The sequence below is a fragment of the Myotis nattereri genome (genome assembly GCF_964212035.1).
Source record: "Myotis nattereri genome assembly, chromosome: 7".
Taxonomy (NCBI): domain Eukaryota; kingdom Metazoa; phylum Chordata; class Mammalia; order Chiroptera; family Vespertilionidae; genus Myotis; species Myotis nattereri.
Genome location: NC_138082.1, coordinates 65,828,774 through 65,847,334, shown reverse-complemented (window position 1 = coordinate 65,847,334; position 18,561 = coordinate 65,828,774).

Below are 18,561 nucleotides of genomic sequence, written 5' to 3'. Positions count from 1 at the left end.
TTGTAGCTTTTGATAGTTTCTGAAATGTGAAAGGACACCCGAACTGGTGTTTGAACCCCAATTAAGAAGACTAAATGAATACAGAAGTGTGTGTCAGGAGGTGCAAAGGACAGCAGTGGGAGCAACTACTCCCCTCTATTTACTATGGCAAGAATGCCTGGGGGCCCCTGTGGATACTGCAGGAGGGAACGGGCTGGGGATCTCTTGAAGGAATCTCAGCACCAAGAGTCTGCAGGATGTCCCATCAGGGGCAGTAGCTGTGGGTGGTGTTCTGTGCCCATGTCAGAGGACTACGCTACTCATCGATCCTCACAGTCAACATTCAAAGAACACCAAATGCATTCCAAAAAAGACACTGTTGTGAATAATCCCAGACTATGTCATGCCAAGCCAGAAAAACACCTGTAAAGTAACAACTTTCTTGCTCCTTATTCCTCTCTCCGCCACTCTGCAGGAAGGGTTGAGAAGCCTTGGCTAAGGAGAAGGGAGGAGAGAATATTTGGGAAGATGGGAGTTGGCCACATCCATTTCTCACCAGACGTCTCTACACTCAGCAGGAGAAGAAAAGCACCTTTAAGTCTAAACGTAGTTCAGTGTTTTGACTGTAGAAATGGTCATTTCAATTATTAAAATTATATGGAAATTCAGTGACTAAAGGACATTTTATTATCAAAATGTGATTATAAAAATCATGGGCCACCCTCAGATTTCATTTAACACGGAGACAAAGAAAAAAGTTGCTTTCACTTAATTCCTTTTGGAGTCTTGTTCTTAGTATGTGGATAACACATTACATTCCAAATTATGGTTGACCCAGAATATATTTAACTAATCTTCTAATATGTTTCTAGTTTATTATCCTTTTTTAAAAATGACCATAACTTAGACACTATTTCTTTTCTCTTCTTAATTCTAATGTTTCATCATACTTATAGTCAAGAAATTCTTTCTTATTTAATAATCTTCCTATATAATAAAAGCCTAATATACTAAGTGTCCAGTCGTTCATTCAACCAATCAAAGCTTAATATGCTAATGATATGCCAAGGCCACTCAACTGCTCACTATGATGTACACTGACCACCAGGGGGCAGACGCTCCAACTGGTAGGTTAGCTTGCTGCTGGGGTCAGCCTAATCAGGCTGGACATGCCCTGGAGTGATACCGTGGTCCCTCCAGTCTGGCCAACCTCCCACACCCCTCCCCGGCCCTTGTGTGCACCCTCTTGCAATCTGGGACCGCTTGGGGGGTATTGGAGAGCTGGTTTCAGCCCTATTCTGCTCAATGCAGGAACTGTTCCCTGGTGGTCAGTGTGCTCCCACAGCAGGAGTGCCACTCAGCCAGAAGCTGGGCTCATGGCTGACAAACACAGTGGCAGTGGTGGGAGCCTCTCCCGCCTCTGCAGCAACACTGGCGAGCAGGCCTAAGCTGGCAGTTGGACATCCCCCAAGGACTCCTGGACTGCGAGGGGTTGCAGGCCGGGCTGAGGAACCCCCATCCCGAGTGCACAAATTTTGTGCACTGGGCCTCTAATATTAAATATGGTGCCAGAAATGTAAACATGGTAGATGATCAATAAAGATAAGTATGAATAATACGTAGGTAAACAAAAGCCCATTTCCTCCTGCTTTCTTACTATATGAAAAAAAATTGTTACCTAATTTAAATATAAGCACTCAGTTATTCTTTCTCATTATAGAGCCCTTTTATTTAAATGTATCAAAAATTTTAAGTTGTAGATTATTCTCTAGGAGTTCTAGAAGTACATCGATATTCTGTCATAGCTCTATGACCAAAAGCACAGGTAGAAGCTTTCTGCACTAAAAGGTAACTAAAAAAAAAAAAAAAAAAGAAAGCAAAGAAAAGAAAAGAAAAAAGAAAGATAGGAGTGGAGTAAGGGGTCCAACTGTTGAAAGAGTCAGAATAATTTAACAATACTAGTTCCTAAATTAAAGTAAATGAGGGGTCAGGACCAGATAGCTGCCATGAAAAGGTACCATTTGGGCAAGTACTAGTACTTAAGGTTTTGTGTTATTCCAGAATCACAAAGCTAATAAGCACAAAGTAGGAAATGAAGGGTGGGAATTAAAGTGAGTTCTTGTCTTGGCTAGAGGTATTAAAAATCAATACTTTTTGAGGACCCTGGATTATAGTGACTCTCTCAGTCTCTAATGTTACTTTACAAGAATGGTTGTATGACATTCAGGCCTTTTCTAAGAACAGAGAAGATGCTCATACATTATGTGGGGATTCAGTTTTCCCTTCATCAGTATGCATTTGTGAACTCTGTTTGAAAACAAATTCAGCAGTGGAGAGCGAGAAAAGAATGAATTAGAGGAAGATGATAATTTCAAGTGTGAAAGGGTAAGTGGCAGGTTAAGGCCATTTTGGCTAAGGAAAGAGGAAGGGGGTGGGTCAATGGTTCCATGCCAAGGACAACTGACTGGGCAACACCTTTTCCTTTTCCCTCCAGGCCAGACCACCTTACACTTCAGTGAACTGCCCCCCAACCATAGACAGCGGAAGGTTCCCAAAGTGAAGAGGTAGACTAATTGTCTAGTCAAGTGCTGAGCAACTTATAATTCCTGAAGGGAAACTGTTGCTATAAAATTATTAAAAATCTAGAAAGAGCCATGGATAACCCTCTAAGATGTATGAATAGAAAGTTATTGCAGCCACAGTTGGATCATTTTCAACAGTATAAGTTTTTTTATTGAATTACAAAGAGAATTTTATGATGCTGGCAGGCACATAGCTTTCTCCAGCATTCTAAGCTTCTTCCTGTCTTTCTTGTTCCCACACGTTAAATCAGCAATGCATGACTTACAATTTGACTTGCTTCCTTCTTTGCAAAGTAGTCAGAACTTGACTCCATTCATGAGTGACCTTTCTCTTCCCTCTCAGATGCTGATTTGGGCAACATTCAGATCACTTTTGTTTTATCTTGAGGGATAAATATTTGATTGCCTCAGGAGTGGGAGAACTTAATGGCTGTTTCAGTAAAGCATTTACCAAGTCAGTATTCAACGCCATCTGAAATAGTTGGCACAATCAAACAATAAATGGCATTACTTTAATAAATTGGGAGAGGCTAAGACTACCCCATTGTGCCTAACAACTGTTAAACATTATGTTCTCTCTTAGAATCTAACAATGTAATGTTTGTTTCATTTAGCACTCTCCATATTTCTTAACAATAGATTTTGAAATGAATTGTATGAGTAAATTGGAATATACACCCCCCCCACACACACACACATATGAAATATCATATGAAAACAAAGGGAAACCACTTTTTAGATCTAAAAATTTGTAGGTCAACCTACAGATAAATAACAATGTCTCAGAATAACCAGGTTCCTTTTATCTGTGATGAGGATACAAAACAAAAACGATGTGAGACAAAAATAAATAAATGAAATGACATGGGACAAACAGGATAATAAATTGTTAAGAGCTCAGCTTTGGATTCAAATGAAATTCTTCCATGTGCAAATAAATATTTAACTCCTCTAGCATTCTTGGATGTAAAATCCAGATGATAATACTAGCTTCATGCTAGGGCTAGTGTGAGAATTAAATGAAATAAGATTCAAAATGTTTAGCACATAGTTGGCAGTTAATGAATACTCAATACATATTAGTTTTCACAATGGCCCAGTCAAGATTATAACTCTATTTAGTTTTAAACTTTGAATATGTCATAGTTTGTAAGTTTCTTTTGTTCTTACCTATGGCTATTGAGTAGTAGAGAATTTCTATGTGCTCAGATAATTCAGACAGGATAATATCACAGGCATATACAAAGTACACTATACAAAAACAAACTGCACACACACAAACAACCCCCCACCCCCACATTACAGCCTTGTTCAAAAAGCATTTTTTTGGTTGTGAATGTGGGAGGGAAATTGTGTGTGTGTGTGTGTGTGTGTGTGTGTTAATCAGTAATTGAAATAAACTATAGATCAATCAAAGTGAAATTACATATGGAAGTTAAGGCCAATCAAGATAAAATACCTGCAATATTAAATGATGGTTACTTGTTGACTATCTCCTCGGTTTTAGGTATTGCTTTTAACATGTGACCATCATAAACATTTCAGAAATTCAAACTCCAGGTCTGGATAAAACACTGAAAAATTTAGGCAATATGGATGTTCACAATATTGATTCAGTTTTCATTCACTTTTCTAGATTCGTGTGGATAGAACCATTGATTCATGAGGCTTTCTTCTTCAAGACCATATTTTTATGTATTCATTTATTCATATTTCGTCTTTTTCTAAAAAGGCAACAGAATACCATGCCTAACTATCAGAGAGGAAGTTGTTGGTCCTGAGATTGATTAATTTGCCTTTCTCTTTAAAAAATGTTATAAGAGGATTTAGAATTTTTAAAATGTCCACCTGCTAAAATAGGAAAAAATAGGAATTACACATTGATACTTTCATTTGCTCTTCTAATAATTCAATTAATTTTTATTTAATTCCTACTGTATAGATATACTACAGGCCCGGTGCACAAATTCATGCATGGGTAGGGTCCCTTGGCCTGGTTGGCGATGGTAGCCGATTGGGGCCACAGGAGGTTGACCAGCCAGGGGGAGGGGCCACGGGAGGTTGGCTGGCCACGGGGGGTTGACTGTGAGAGTGCATTGACCACCAGGGGGCAGCTCCTGCATTGAGTGTCTGCCCCCTGGTGGTCAGTGTGCATCATAGGAACTGGTCAACTGGTCGTTTGGTCATTCAGTCACTTGGTTGTTCGGTCACTTAGGCTTTTATATATATAGATGGCAAGAGCATTGTAATAATATCACTTACATCGATGTGCTGTGTTACATATTTTAACATTCAATGCCTAATTTTTCTCCCATATTTGAGTGCATCATCTAAAGAAAATTATCACTCCCCCCTTTAATATTAGAAAAAAAAGCAAGCCTAAAAAATATTGAATAAGTTGTGAAATCACACAGTCTCCTAGTTACCAGTCTACTTTCTTTCCATCACCTTGTCACATTCTCTCAAAGATGCAGGAACTGCCTCAACTCTGCCACTGTCCCATGTGAGACCTTACAAAAAATAATTTTTTCTTTCATATTTGATCATCAGTAGAAAAGAATTAATTGAATTAAGCATATCGTAGAAATTTACTCAATTTTTTGTCACCTAAGTCTCCAGGTGGCTGGAATAATGTCCCTTTATAATTAATTTCAAATGACCTCCCCTTTTATATTAAGATGTCTCATTTCAACTACCATCAGAGTTGGTAGAATAGAATCATGTCCAGCAAGCAAAATAACTCACTATTTATTATAACATTCAGTGATGTTTGCCTGTCACAGCCTTAAGCCTTTCCTGGAAGGCAAGATTTTTATTAGGTTAGCAACATGCAGACAAAAAAAAAAAGCAACTGACAGAATTTGTGAAGAAAAGAAACAATGCTTCAGGTTGCTTAAGGATGGGCACTAATGTCTCAATTATTCTCTCTCTCTTTCTCTCTCTCTCTCTCTCTCTCTCTCTCTCTCTCTCTCTGAAACAGAAACATAAAACACAGCAGAAAAATGTCCACCTCTTAACCAAAGAGTTCAAAAGTGTCATCAGGGAAAAGGGATTTGACAACCAATAGTTAAAATAATTGATAGGTAAAGATAACATTCTTGTCTGATATTCTAGAGAACATCTCATTGATGAAAATTGTGAGGCTTGGAAGATCCAAAAATTAGGATTGATCATGCAATGATCATATAAATTTGCCAGCAGGAGAAAAAATATTACAATTAGCCATAGTTGGGGAATCATATGTCTCAGTTTTCTTGGCACAGTCCTGCTTTAAACCTTAAAACTGGCAAAAGTAATAACTACACTCTTCAAAAGTGTCGATGTTCCGGTAAAACATGACCAATGTGGTCACCCTGGCCAAAGAGAATGCAGCAATCTTACTCCTATGCTTTTCAAAAAGGAAAAGAACAGAGGGAGTGTCTCATAAACCCGGGATATGCCATTCTTTTGATGACAGTTCATTACAAAAAGGCAAATGCAGTGGCCTCAACCAATGTGTGTTTATTTATAAAATGAGTAAAAACCCACAAAACCACTTTGAATTACTTAGTGGAAATCAAGATCTTTCATCACCGAATAAAGGAAAGCAGAGAAAGGGAGACAAAATTGGCAAGACCCTCTGAAACTCAAGCTGAAAACCATGTTTTAGTAAAGGAAACACAGAATCCTTAACCAATGCCATGGCACACGAGAGCCTCTCCACGTGCCAGACAAACCATTCTAGCAAGATCCTAGTCCAAACTGGGATTCTGAGTATATTTGTATTTTACTCTACTTTAAGAGAAGACTAGCAGAAATTTTCTTGTAAATTTAGGGATGCATAATCACATGTTGTTTTACATAAACATGTATTCCAATTTACATAAATTTGCATATCATTTTCCCAAAAAACTAGCTCTGAATATGTAAAGCAAATTAATCTGTGCTCGCTAATATAATTGTATTCAAATAGGAGATGCAGGGCTACCACAGGATGCATGCTTACCACAGACTGCAGTGGCATCACTCCCAAACACTTTACTGAGAGTAGGTAATAGTTATAGGTTAGAAAGACTATTTCTAGAAATTAATTAGAAATATCCACATACTGCTGATGAAATAACCCCAGGTTGGGATAAGTAGGTGGAATACTTGACACAATTCATTAATGAGTAACAAGAGGTTGCCTATTTGCCAAGTTCAGCATAGCCCTGTCCAACTCCAGTTCTTTAAGTGTGTTGGCTCTAGAATGGGAGGTTTTAAGCTAAAGAGAAAAGATTTTTTTCTATCTGTATTTTAACAAATCAATACAGGGAATCAATATTATTATTATAAAAAGCAATGGCTTTCAATTTCTAATTACCAAGAAAATATTTTAGGGCTTGTATTTCTCTTTAATTTTAAAGATACGTGACAGAGGGGAGATAAGTAGTTTTCTCCTTCCTGTCTTTTGTAAGTTAAACTGCTATTTGGTAAATAATTATTTCTGTACTCTAAAGTAGTCTAGACTCCGGGAGGCCAGCGCTGGCACAGGAACCACACCATCTTGAAGAACAGAATGGCTTGCGACTAGGATCCTAGCCTCACCACCACCCATTTTGGTCTCAGATGCAAACCAGAACCCTACAGCCACTCGGGACAAAGACCTGCAACCACAGCTGCAGGCCCACGGACACCAAGACTCCAAACATCCCAGTTGCAGATTTCTGTGAGTTACAGAGCCCATCCCTCTCCCTGCCGGCCCACTGCAGCAGCATAGGACCTGTTAGACCTGTTCCGTGTGAGGTGGCCTCCTGCAGACATGGGACGGCTGTGCAACTTAACTTTGACTCTGAGCCCGCGCACACACGGGAAGTCTGTTTCCCGAAGCACGCAGTCACGCGACCAGGCCTCCCGCCCACACAGGGGGCTGCGCGACTTAACTTTGACTCTAGGCATGGGGACGTGGGGAGTCTGTTTCCCACAGTGCATGAGTGGGCCTCCTGCTGACACAGGGTGGCTGTGCAACCCAGCCCCACAAGCAGACTGGGGACCCTGATTCTCCGCACAAGAGGCAGCACTGAGCACCAGTGACTTGACCCTCAGCATGCACATGCGGGGACTCTGTTTCTCATCGTATGTGCACAGGATTCCTGATTCTCAGTGCACGCACACTGAGCGCCAGTGACTCCAATTCTCGGCACACATGCACACAGGAGCCCTGATTCTCGGCACAAGGCCACACCAAGTGACAGAGACTCTGATACTCGATTCTTGGCACATGCACATGGGGGCTCTGACTCTTGGTGCACACTAGGAGACTCTGATTTATGGCACACACCTGTGGGAACTCTTTTTCAGTGTGGCGCATGTGGGGTCCCTGATTCTAGGTGCATGCATAAGGATGCACTAAGTGCCAGTGACTCTGATCCTCAGCGCGCATGGCTCCCACCAACCCACGGCAGCCACATGTCTTGGTGTCAGAGCTCTTCAGTGACACTCGAGTGATGCGACACTCCCACTGCACATGGCTCAGGCCCCTGCAACTTGGAGTTTGGTCCTTCTGGTGATAGTCAGACTAGGGAGACAATGAAACAACCCCCAGAGGAAAGAAAAAGAGAGGCAATAAGTGAAACAGAGGCATGCAATATGACAGAAAAAGAATTCAGAGTAATGGTCATACAGTTCATAAACTGGTTGGAAAACAAAATCAACCTATGCAAAAATCAGGAAGAAATCGAAAGTGATATAGCTACAATCAAAAAGAATATGGAAGGTTTCAAAAGTAGACTTAGAAAAAGTGGAGGACTGAATTAGTGAGTTAGAAGATAAGCCCAATCTGAACAGCAACTGGAGAAATAAATTTAAAAGCAGGAGAAAGCCTAAGAGAGCTTTGGGACAACACAAAATGAAGTAACATCTGTATAATAGGGGTTCCAGAAGGACAAGAAGAGCAGCAAGGATTAGAGAATCTATTTGAAGAAATAGATTTTTCTTCCCTGATATGTGGAAGAAAAAAGTCATACAAGTACAGAGAGTCCCACGCAAGATGAATCCCAAAAGACCCACACCAAGACATGTCATAATTACAATGGCAAATGTTAATGACAAAGAGAGAATATTAAAGGCTGCAAGAGAGAGACAGAGAGTTACCTAGAAAGGATTCCCCATAAGATTATCAAATGATTTCTCAACAGAAACATATCAAGCCAGAAGGGAATGGAATGAAGTGTACAAAGTGATGCAAAGCAAAGGACTGAATCCAGGAATACTCTATCCAGCAAGACTATTAATCAAAATTGAAGGGGAAATCAGGAGCTTCACAGACAAAAAAAAGGCTAAGGGAGTTTATCATTACCAAGCTGGCAATGCAAGAAATGCTAAAGGGAATGCTATTAAAAAAAAGAAAGAAAGAAAGAAAGAAAGAAAGAAAGAAAGAAAGAAAGAAAGAAAGAGACAGGGAGGAAGGAACACAGGTATAAAGTACAGAAATGGCTAAAAACAAGTACTTATCCTATATAATAAAGAGGTAATATGCAAATTGATACTCATGTCATCACAAGATGGCCACCCCTACATCATCACAAGATGGCTGCCCCCCATGTTGTCACAAGATGGCTGGCAGGACAGTTGGGGGGGACTAGGCCTACAGGGGAGGGCCGTTGGGGGTGATTGGACTGTCAGGGGAGCAGTTATATGTCAATCAGGCAGGCAGGGAGCGCTTAGTGTGTGAAAAGGCTGGCAGGCAGAAGCGGTTAGGGGGTGAGCAGGTTGGCGGCAGAATGGTTAGGGGTGATCAGGCAGGCAGGCAGGCAAGTGGTTAGGACCCAGCAGACCTGGATTGTGAGGGGGGTGTCCAACTGCCGGTTTAGGCCTGATCCCTGTGGAATTGGGCCTAATCCGGCAGTTGGACATCCCTCAAGGGGTTCCAGATTGGAGAGGGTGCAGATTGGGCTGAGGGACATCCTCCCTCCAGTGCATGAATTTCATGCACCAGGCCTCTAGTTAATAATAACATTAAATGTAAATGGAGTAAATGCTCCAATCAGAAGGCATCGAGTGACTGAATGGATAAGAAACATGACCCATATATATGCTGTCTACAGGGACCCATCTCAGAACAAGGGACTCGCACAGACTGAAAGTGAAGGGATGGAAAAATATTTATCAGGCAAATGGAAATGAAGAAAAAGCTGGGATAGTAATACTTATATCTGACAAAACAGACCTCAAAGTGAAGACCATAACAAGAGACAAAGAAGTCCACTTCATAATTCTAAAGGGATAGATACAACAAGAGGATATAACTGTGGTAAACATTTATGCACCCAATGCAGAAGCACCCAAATACATAAAAATACTTCTGGGAGATATCAGGGGAGAGAGTGACAGCAATACAATCATAGTAGAAGACTTTAAAACCCCAATAATATCACTGGATAAATCCTCTAGACAAAAAATTAGCAAAGAAACAGCAAACATAAATGACTCACTAGATCAGATGGACTTAATTGACATCTTTAGGACATTCTACCCCAAAACTACAGAATATACATTCTTCTCAAATGCACATGGGACATTTTCAAAGATAGACCACATATTAGGACACAGGCAAAGTCTCTCCAAATTCAAGAAGATTGAAATCATATTAAACATCTTCTTAGATCACAATGGCATAAAATTAGAAATCAACTACAATAAAAACAATCACAAAAATTCAAACACTTGGAGGCTGAATACCATACTATTAAACAATCAGTGGGTTACGAAAGAGATCAAAGAAGAAATAAAAAACATCCTGAAAACAAACAACAATGAAAACACAACAACGCAAAATCTATGGGACACAGTGAAAGCAGTGGTGAGAGGGAAGTTTATAGCATTATAGGCCTACCTCAAAAAACAAGAAAAACTGGTAATAAACCATCTAACTTTGCAACTTGAAGAATTAGAAAGAGAGCAACAAGAAAAGTCCAGAGTGAGCAGAAGGAATTAAATAATAAAGACCAGAGTGGATTTAAATGACACAGGGACCAAAACAAACAAAACACAAAAAAACAATACAAAATATCAATGAAACCAAGAGCTAGTTATTTGAAAAGATAAACAAGATTGATGAACCTCTAGCCAGGCTCACCAAGAAGCAAAGAGAGAGGACCTAAATAAACAAAATCAGAAATGAAAGAGGCAAAATAACAACAGACCACACAGAAATACAAAGAATCATTAAAAAATACTATGAGCAACTCTATTCCAACAAACTTGTCAACCTAAAAGAAATGGATATATTCCTAGAAAAATACAACTTCCAAAACTCAGCCAGGACGAATAAAAAATCTGAATAGGCCAATAACTACTGATGAAATTGAAGCAGTCATCAAAAAACTTCCAACAAACAAAAGCCCTGGACTGGATGGCTTCACAGAAGAGATTTATCAAACATTCAAAGAAGAAATAAAACCTATCTTCCTCAGACTATTCCAAAAAATTCAAGAGGAAGAAACACTTCCATTCTCTTTCTATGAAGCCAGCATTACCTTAATCCCCAAACCAGATAAAGACAATACAAAGAAAGATCATTACAGGCCAATATCCCTCATGAACATAGACACCAAAATTCTCAACAAAATTCTAGCAAATTGAATCCATCATTACATTAGAAAGATCATACACCATGATCAAGAGAGATTTATTCCAGGGATGCAAAGATGGTACAATATCTGTAAATCAATAAATTGATACATCACATAAACTAACTGAGAGATAAAACCATATAATCATATCCATTGATGCAGAAAAAGCATTTGACAAAATCTAACACCCTTCCTCAGCAAGGTAGGAATAGAAGGATCATACATCAACATAATAAAAGCCGTATATGACAAACCCACAGCCAATATCATATTGAAGGGGCAAAAACTAAAACCATTTTCCTTAAGAACAGGAACAAGACAGGGATGCCCACTTTCACCACTTCTATTCGACATAGTACTGGAAGTACTAGCCATTGCAACCAGACAAGAAGAAGAAATAAAAGGCATCCAAATTGGAAAAAAGAAGTAAAACTGTCCTTATTTGCAGAAGACATGCTATTGTATATAGAAAACCTCAGACTCCATCAAAAAACTACTAGACTTAATAAATGAATTCGGCAAGGCAGCAGGATACAAAATTAATACCCAGATGTCTATGACTTTTCTATACATGAATAATGAACTCGCAGAAAGAGAAACTAAAGCAATCCCATTTACCATTGCAACAAAAAAAAAATTAAGGTACATAGGAATAAATTTAACCAAGGAGATAAAAAACCTGTTCTCAGAAAATTTTAGGATACTGAAAAAAGACATAGAGGAGGACATGAACAAAGGGAAGAATATACCATGTTCATAGATTGGTAGAATCAACATCATTAAAATGACCATACCACCCAAAGCAACCTATAAAGTCAATGCAGTCCCCATTAAAATACCAACAGCATACTTCAAAGACCTGCAAAATGCATTTGTAATAAAGAAAGACCCTGAATAGCTGCAGCAATCTTGAGAAAGAAGAACAATGTTAGAGGGATCACAATAACAGATATCAAGTTATGCTACAAAGCCACTGTCCTCAAAACTGCCTGGTACTGTCACAAGAAGAGACATATAGACCAGTGGAACAGAACAGAAAACCCAGAAATTGACACAAGCCAGTATGCTCAATTAATTTGACAAAGGAGGCAAGAGCATACAATGAAGTCAAGACAGCCTCTTTAATAAATAGTGCTGGAAAATTTGGTCAGATACATGCAAAATAATGAAATGAGATCACCAACTTAGACCATACACAAAAACAAACTCAAAATAGCTAAAGGACTTGAATGTAAGATGGGAAACCATAAAAATCCTACAAGACTCCATAGGTAGCAAAATTGCAGAGATATGTTGTAGCAATATCTTTACAGACACAGATCCTAGGGCAAGAGAGACTAAGGAGAAAATAAACAAATGGGACTACATCAAAATAAAAAGCTTCTGCACAGCAAAAGAAACCATCAACAAAACAACAAGAAAGCCCACTGTGTGGGAGAACGTATTTGCCAATGTCATCACTGATAAGGGCCTAATCTCTAAAATTTATAGGGAACTCATACAACTTAACAAAAGGAAGATAAACAATCCAATCAAAAAATGGGCAAAGTACCTAAATAAACACTTTTCGATAGAGGATATACTGAAAGCCAAGAGACATATGCTCAAAGTCACTAATCATCAGAGAGATGCAAATCAAAACAACAATGAGGAACCATCTCACACCTTTCAGAATGGCTATCATCAATAAATCAATAAACAACAAGTGCTGGAGAGGATGCTGAGAAAAAGGAACCCTCCTTCACTCTTTGTGGGAATGCAGACTGTTGCAGCCACTATGGAAAACAGTATGGCATTTCCTCAAAAAATTAAAAATGGAACTACCATTTGACCCAGTAATACCACTTCTAGGAATATATCCCAAGAAACCGGAAACACTAATCAGAAAGGATATATGCACCCCTATGTACATAGCAGCACAATTTACAATTGCTAAGATTTGGAAACAGCCTAAGCACCCATCAGGAGATGAGTGGATTGGAAAACTGTGGTACATCTACACAACAGAATACTACGCTGCTCTAAAAAAGAAGGAATTCTTACTATTTGCAACAACTTGGATGGAACTGGAGAGTATTATGCTAAGTGAAATAAGTCAGTCAGCAAAAGATAAATACCACATGATCTCACTCATTTGTGGAATATAAAGAACATTATAAACTGATGAACAAAAATACAGAGGCAAAGAAGCATCAAACAGTCTGTCAATCAATAGCAGGAAGGCAGGGGAGGGTTGGGGGTGGGTGGGTAAGTGATCAACCGAAGGACTTGTATGCATGGATATAATAACCATAACCAATGGACGCAAGACACTGGCGGTGGGGTGGAGGGGTGAGGGCAAGTGCAGGTGAGTGGGGAGGCCGTGGGGAGGTCAATGGGGAAAAAAAGGAGACATAGGTACTACTATTTGTAATACTTTAAACAATAAAATAAAAAGAAAGAAAATACAATGTGAAAAATAAAGTAGTCTAGCACTGTGGCTTGTTTTTCAAAGAGGCTTCCCTATAAAAATGAGAAGCACAGTGATGCCTTTTGTAGCCCTTAACTAAAATAGGTATGGGGTTCCTAGCTACTTATATTAGACCCATAATTGGCAATTCTTGATATCTTAACATGCAAAACAAAACAAACAAATAAACAAAAACAAAAAACCTTCTACAGGTAAAACAAGGTAAGAAAATGATAAAGCTGAAGATTGTGAACCACTCGAAAGGGAGCACAGATTAGAGTAATCCCATTAACACATACATCAGATCACGTCAGTCCTCTATTCAATAGCTTCTAATCACTTCCCATTATCAGAGTATCCAAATTTACCAGGACTCACAAAACCTTTACACAAGCTGGCCTCTAGCTTGAACTCTGGTCTCATTGCTCTTCCTTTCACTTGCTCAGCTCCCTCAACACGCACCTTCTTACTGTGCTTTGGGCTTAAACATGTCAAGCAGGGTTCAGCCTCAGGACCTTTCCTCAAGTTCTTAATGCTACCATAGACCAGGGGAGAAGAGGATTGAAACAGGTCAAATTAGCTATTCTCACCAAGATCCAGCCGTTTTCACTGAATGAACCATCCCCAGACTGTTGCATGCCTTTGGTTAATATCCAGAGTTCTGAAAAAAGTTGATTTGGACAATTTGTACCAATGTTTCCATTGCTTTATGAACTAGTATTTTTTTTGGACATCCTTACTTTGCCATTTGGGAAATGGTTTTCTGGACATCATTCTTTAAAAGTCACTAAAACTTGACAAGCAATAAGTTAACAATTAGTTGCATGTGATTTCTGAAACTTTAACAGTAGAATTTTTGTACTCTCTTAAACATTACACCACAGAATTTAACATTTTCTAGATAAGTTAGGTTAACTTTTATTTATTCAACAAATATGTATTTCGTCACTGCCTTGTATCACTATTCTAGGCACTGGGGATCTGGCCGGGATGAAGAAGTAACATTTGATAAAGGTTCTAACGATGTGAAGGAATGGGTCATAGGATCATCTGAAGGGCAGATAATTCCAGGCTGTCTACAACAGACACATTTGGTTAATGTCACAAATAGGTTGGAAGCACAAAAATAGAGAATATTATACCATGCAAATAGTACCTCGGAGAGCTGGTGTGATTGCACTAATTTCAGAAAAAATAAACTTTAAGGCAAACAAATATTAGTAGAGACAAAATAGGAGATTTTGTAGTGATAAAGGGGTCAGTCTATCAGGAGGACATAACTTAAAATATTTTTAGATTCTGAACCACAGAGCTTCAAATTACAGGAAGCAACACTGACAGAACTGAGAGGAGAAGTAAACAGTGCAACAGTGATGGTTGGAAACTTCATTGCCCCACTTTTAATAATGGATAGAAACACTAAGAGAAAGGTCAACAAGGAAAAAGAATGTAATTTAAGTGCACACGGAATATTCTCAGGATAGAACATATCATAGTCCTCAAAATAAAGCTCAAAGCTTCAAAACAATTAGAATCATACAATTTTTAATAACAGAAGTACATCTAGAGAATTACCATTTGAGAAAAATGATAGTTTTTTGGTTTAGATAATTTTTGTCAGATCTTATGTTAATACGTAATAGAAGATTTATTATCATTGGTTTTAAATGAATTAATACATAAACATTTAAAATTATTTTCAGTTTTTAATTTCCAATATGATAAATACTGGTAAATGAAAACCTCTTTGGGAGTTCTCAATAATTTTTTTTAAATATATTTTATTGATTTTTCACAGAGAGGAAAGGAGAGAGATAGAGAGTCAGAAACATCGATGGGAGAGAAACATCGATCAGCCGCCCCCTGCACACTCCCCACCGGGGATGTGCCTGCAACCCAGGCACATGCCCTTGACCGGAATCGAACCTGGGACCCCTCAGTCCGCAGGCCGACGCTCCATCCACTGAGCCAAACCGGTTTCGGCAATAATTTTTAACAAGGTTCTATTATCAAAAAGTTTGAGAACCATTGATTGAAATTAGTAATTTGGGAGATATGTTTGGGAATCCACCACAGTAGCCATTATATCACAATCACAAGCAACTGCTTGAAATGGTTACTTTCGGGGAAAGAAAGAGAAGTATGGGGGAAAGGTCCTAATTATTTTCTACACTTCATACTGTCCTGAAATCGCAGAAGTGAGGGATAACAAATTGTATTTGAGGAACTGAAAGGTGTACATAGAGGCTGATGCGTAGAGAGCATGTGTGATGATGGGCGAGGGGAATTTAGAAGGGAGAAGCATGCTGACAGCATTTGTCTTTTAGGAGAGATGGGACATATTTAAAAATCAGTAATATGATGAAGTAATAAATTCATTTAAAAAGTTATCAACTAAATGCTGTTCACTTTATTGTCATCTGGAAGTCAAACTCATTACAACATTCCCTTCTGAAACGCAGAACCAAACCCACTGAACTGTTATGAACAATTCCAGCAGTTTAAAAATATGAACCCTCTCATGTAATCTATGGATATTATTCAACTCCTTCAACATGAAAACTCTAAGGCTGCCAGTATTTTTAGTGTAGACAAGTGAAGAGAATTTATGAATGTGCAGTTCTACACCCTGAAAGCAATTGCCATGAGTTAGAAAAGGGGAAAAATCACTTTAAAGAAAGCAATGCATTTCCCCCACTCCAACTCCTTGGGTGTAGGAATACCTAACCCCCACCATTTTCTAAACTTCACCAGGGATCTCACACCTAACAGCTGCTATTTAGGTAGCCCCTTATGCTATGAAATTCAAACCCTCATTTTATCTCCTTTCCCTACAGCAAAAATTGCAATATCTCACACCCAAGCTCCAGCTGTCAGATTCACACACCATTTCTATTTCAATGGCTAGAATAATCCCTTGCTCCCTTGTTTTCATTGAACAAGAATGTGCCAGCTTTGAAAAAGGGGAAAAAAAGGAACAAGGAAAAGGCATTTGTCTATCCTCAAATGCTCAAAGGGACAAAACAGCCTGAAGAAATATGATGCTTTGTAACAGGCATTTTGCATTTGAAGCACAGTTTTTCTCTTCTTTTTCTTAAAATACATATATATATATATATATATATATATATATATATATATATATACTCACAAATGTATAAATATAGACAGATGGACATGAGGCTGAGGAGACCTTTATTTTTTTTTCTGCAGAAAGCACTATATAAGTCAGAGAAGATATACATACATACCAATGCCAAGAAACTAGACAATGTGAGCATATCTCTGACAACCATTCTTAAGTAAAAATTTAGGTTTAAATGAGATAGAAAACTATTGGTAAATTCTAAGATTTTCTAGTCCATTATGATACTGACAACCTAAAGCATGATAGTTACTGCTTAATATTTCTAGTGAAAAGCCCAAATTCCAATGCAGCCTTGACACCAAGGTGCACCTGGTGTTACATAAGCAATCCCAGAAGGCACCACTTCAAAATGGACACACAGGTGCACTGTCAGCTGTCCCTAGGCCGAGTGGGAAGAGCTGGATGGTCCCTGCTGGTAGAACAGACGCTCTGAAAGAGTTTGAGTCTCCTTCTGTAAAAAGGAATACATGGAGAGAATCTTACATGCTTCCCAAGGTCTGTGGCACTGGCATCACCACCTGGAGCCAGGAATAACATACAAATCAGAGTTACCTGTACTTTTTTTGTGGTGTTTTTTTGTTTTTGTTTTTGTTTTTGTATAGCAATGGTGGAGATTTATTAAAGAACAAGTACAGACTCCCACGTGGGAGAGGGAAAGAGTCCACAGAATGGACTCCCAGGTTGGGAGGGGGAAAGGGTCCCCTTGTTTTGTTTTTTATGAACATTACTTTTTAGTTCCTGCTGTCTTAGGGCTCATGACCTCCAATTGCCTATGGAGTCATTTTCTCTGGCCAACTGCTGTCTGGTCCCCTTACCTTAAATGTGCCAGCACACTGACTTTTCACTTTCTCTTCTACATTGTTCTAAATGTTTCCACTGGCTTACCCTAGTTAGTTAACAGAAACTCATCTCTTCAAGCTTTTGATAAACAACCAGAGCTATTTCTTCACCATTTCTCCCCAAGCCCTTTTCTCACCACCTTCCCCATACAAGTTCAGCTTCAGCTAAGTGTGTTAAGATAGTGCCATTTAGCCTATACTAAACGCTGCCTCCCCCACCCCTCCAACTCCTCCACCAAGCCAAATCAGACCCCACTTCCAGGCTCCCTACCACATCCAGGAGGTATATCCTGACCCTCATGTATTTCCCTGACATTTGGCGGGATATTTTATTATATTATAGGTATGAATAAATGAGCTTCGGTACTAAATAATTAGTTTATACTAAGGGACTTTTTCTAAATATAACATCTTAGATATTGAATTAAGGCCTGAGGGAATTTGAAATCATTCAAAAGCATTATCACAATTACTCTTAAAAACAAAGTGGTAACAATCAGAGGAATCAATGAACCTAAAAGATAATAATAATAATCTCCCTTTGCCATAGCAAATACCAAATACACAGGACATTATTTTCCTTTAAAAAAAATGTTTACAAACTACAACCATATTAAGGACAGGAATCAGAGTAAACTCTGCAATTTTTCCCCCTTTTGGAAACTATTGCCTTCATTACAGCACAGAAAGAATCTTTACTTTTAAAACTTTAAGCTAAATGAAAAACAGTTAATGTTTTCAGTTTAAGGTAACTTGCCAACTTTAGAAAAAGATCTTCAATCCTTCAAACAGATGGCAAGACCACCTTAAAAAAAATTAAGCCTGCTAAAATAGATACAAACCGATAGTTTTACTCCTGATAAAAGCTGCTATGGACAACTGAATTCTTCCCATTCCGTTTTAGTAATAAATCACTTTCCTGACTTGAGTTAGTAATAAGGTTTTTAATCATGTGAATTGAACATATCCTCCA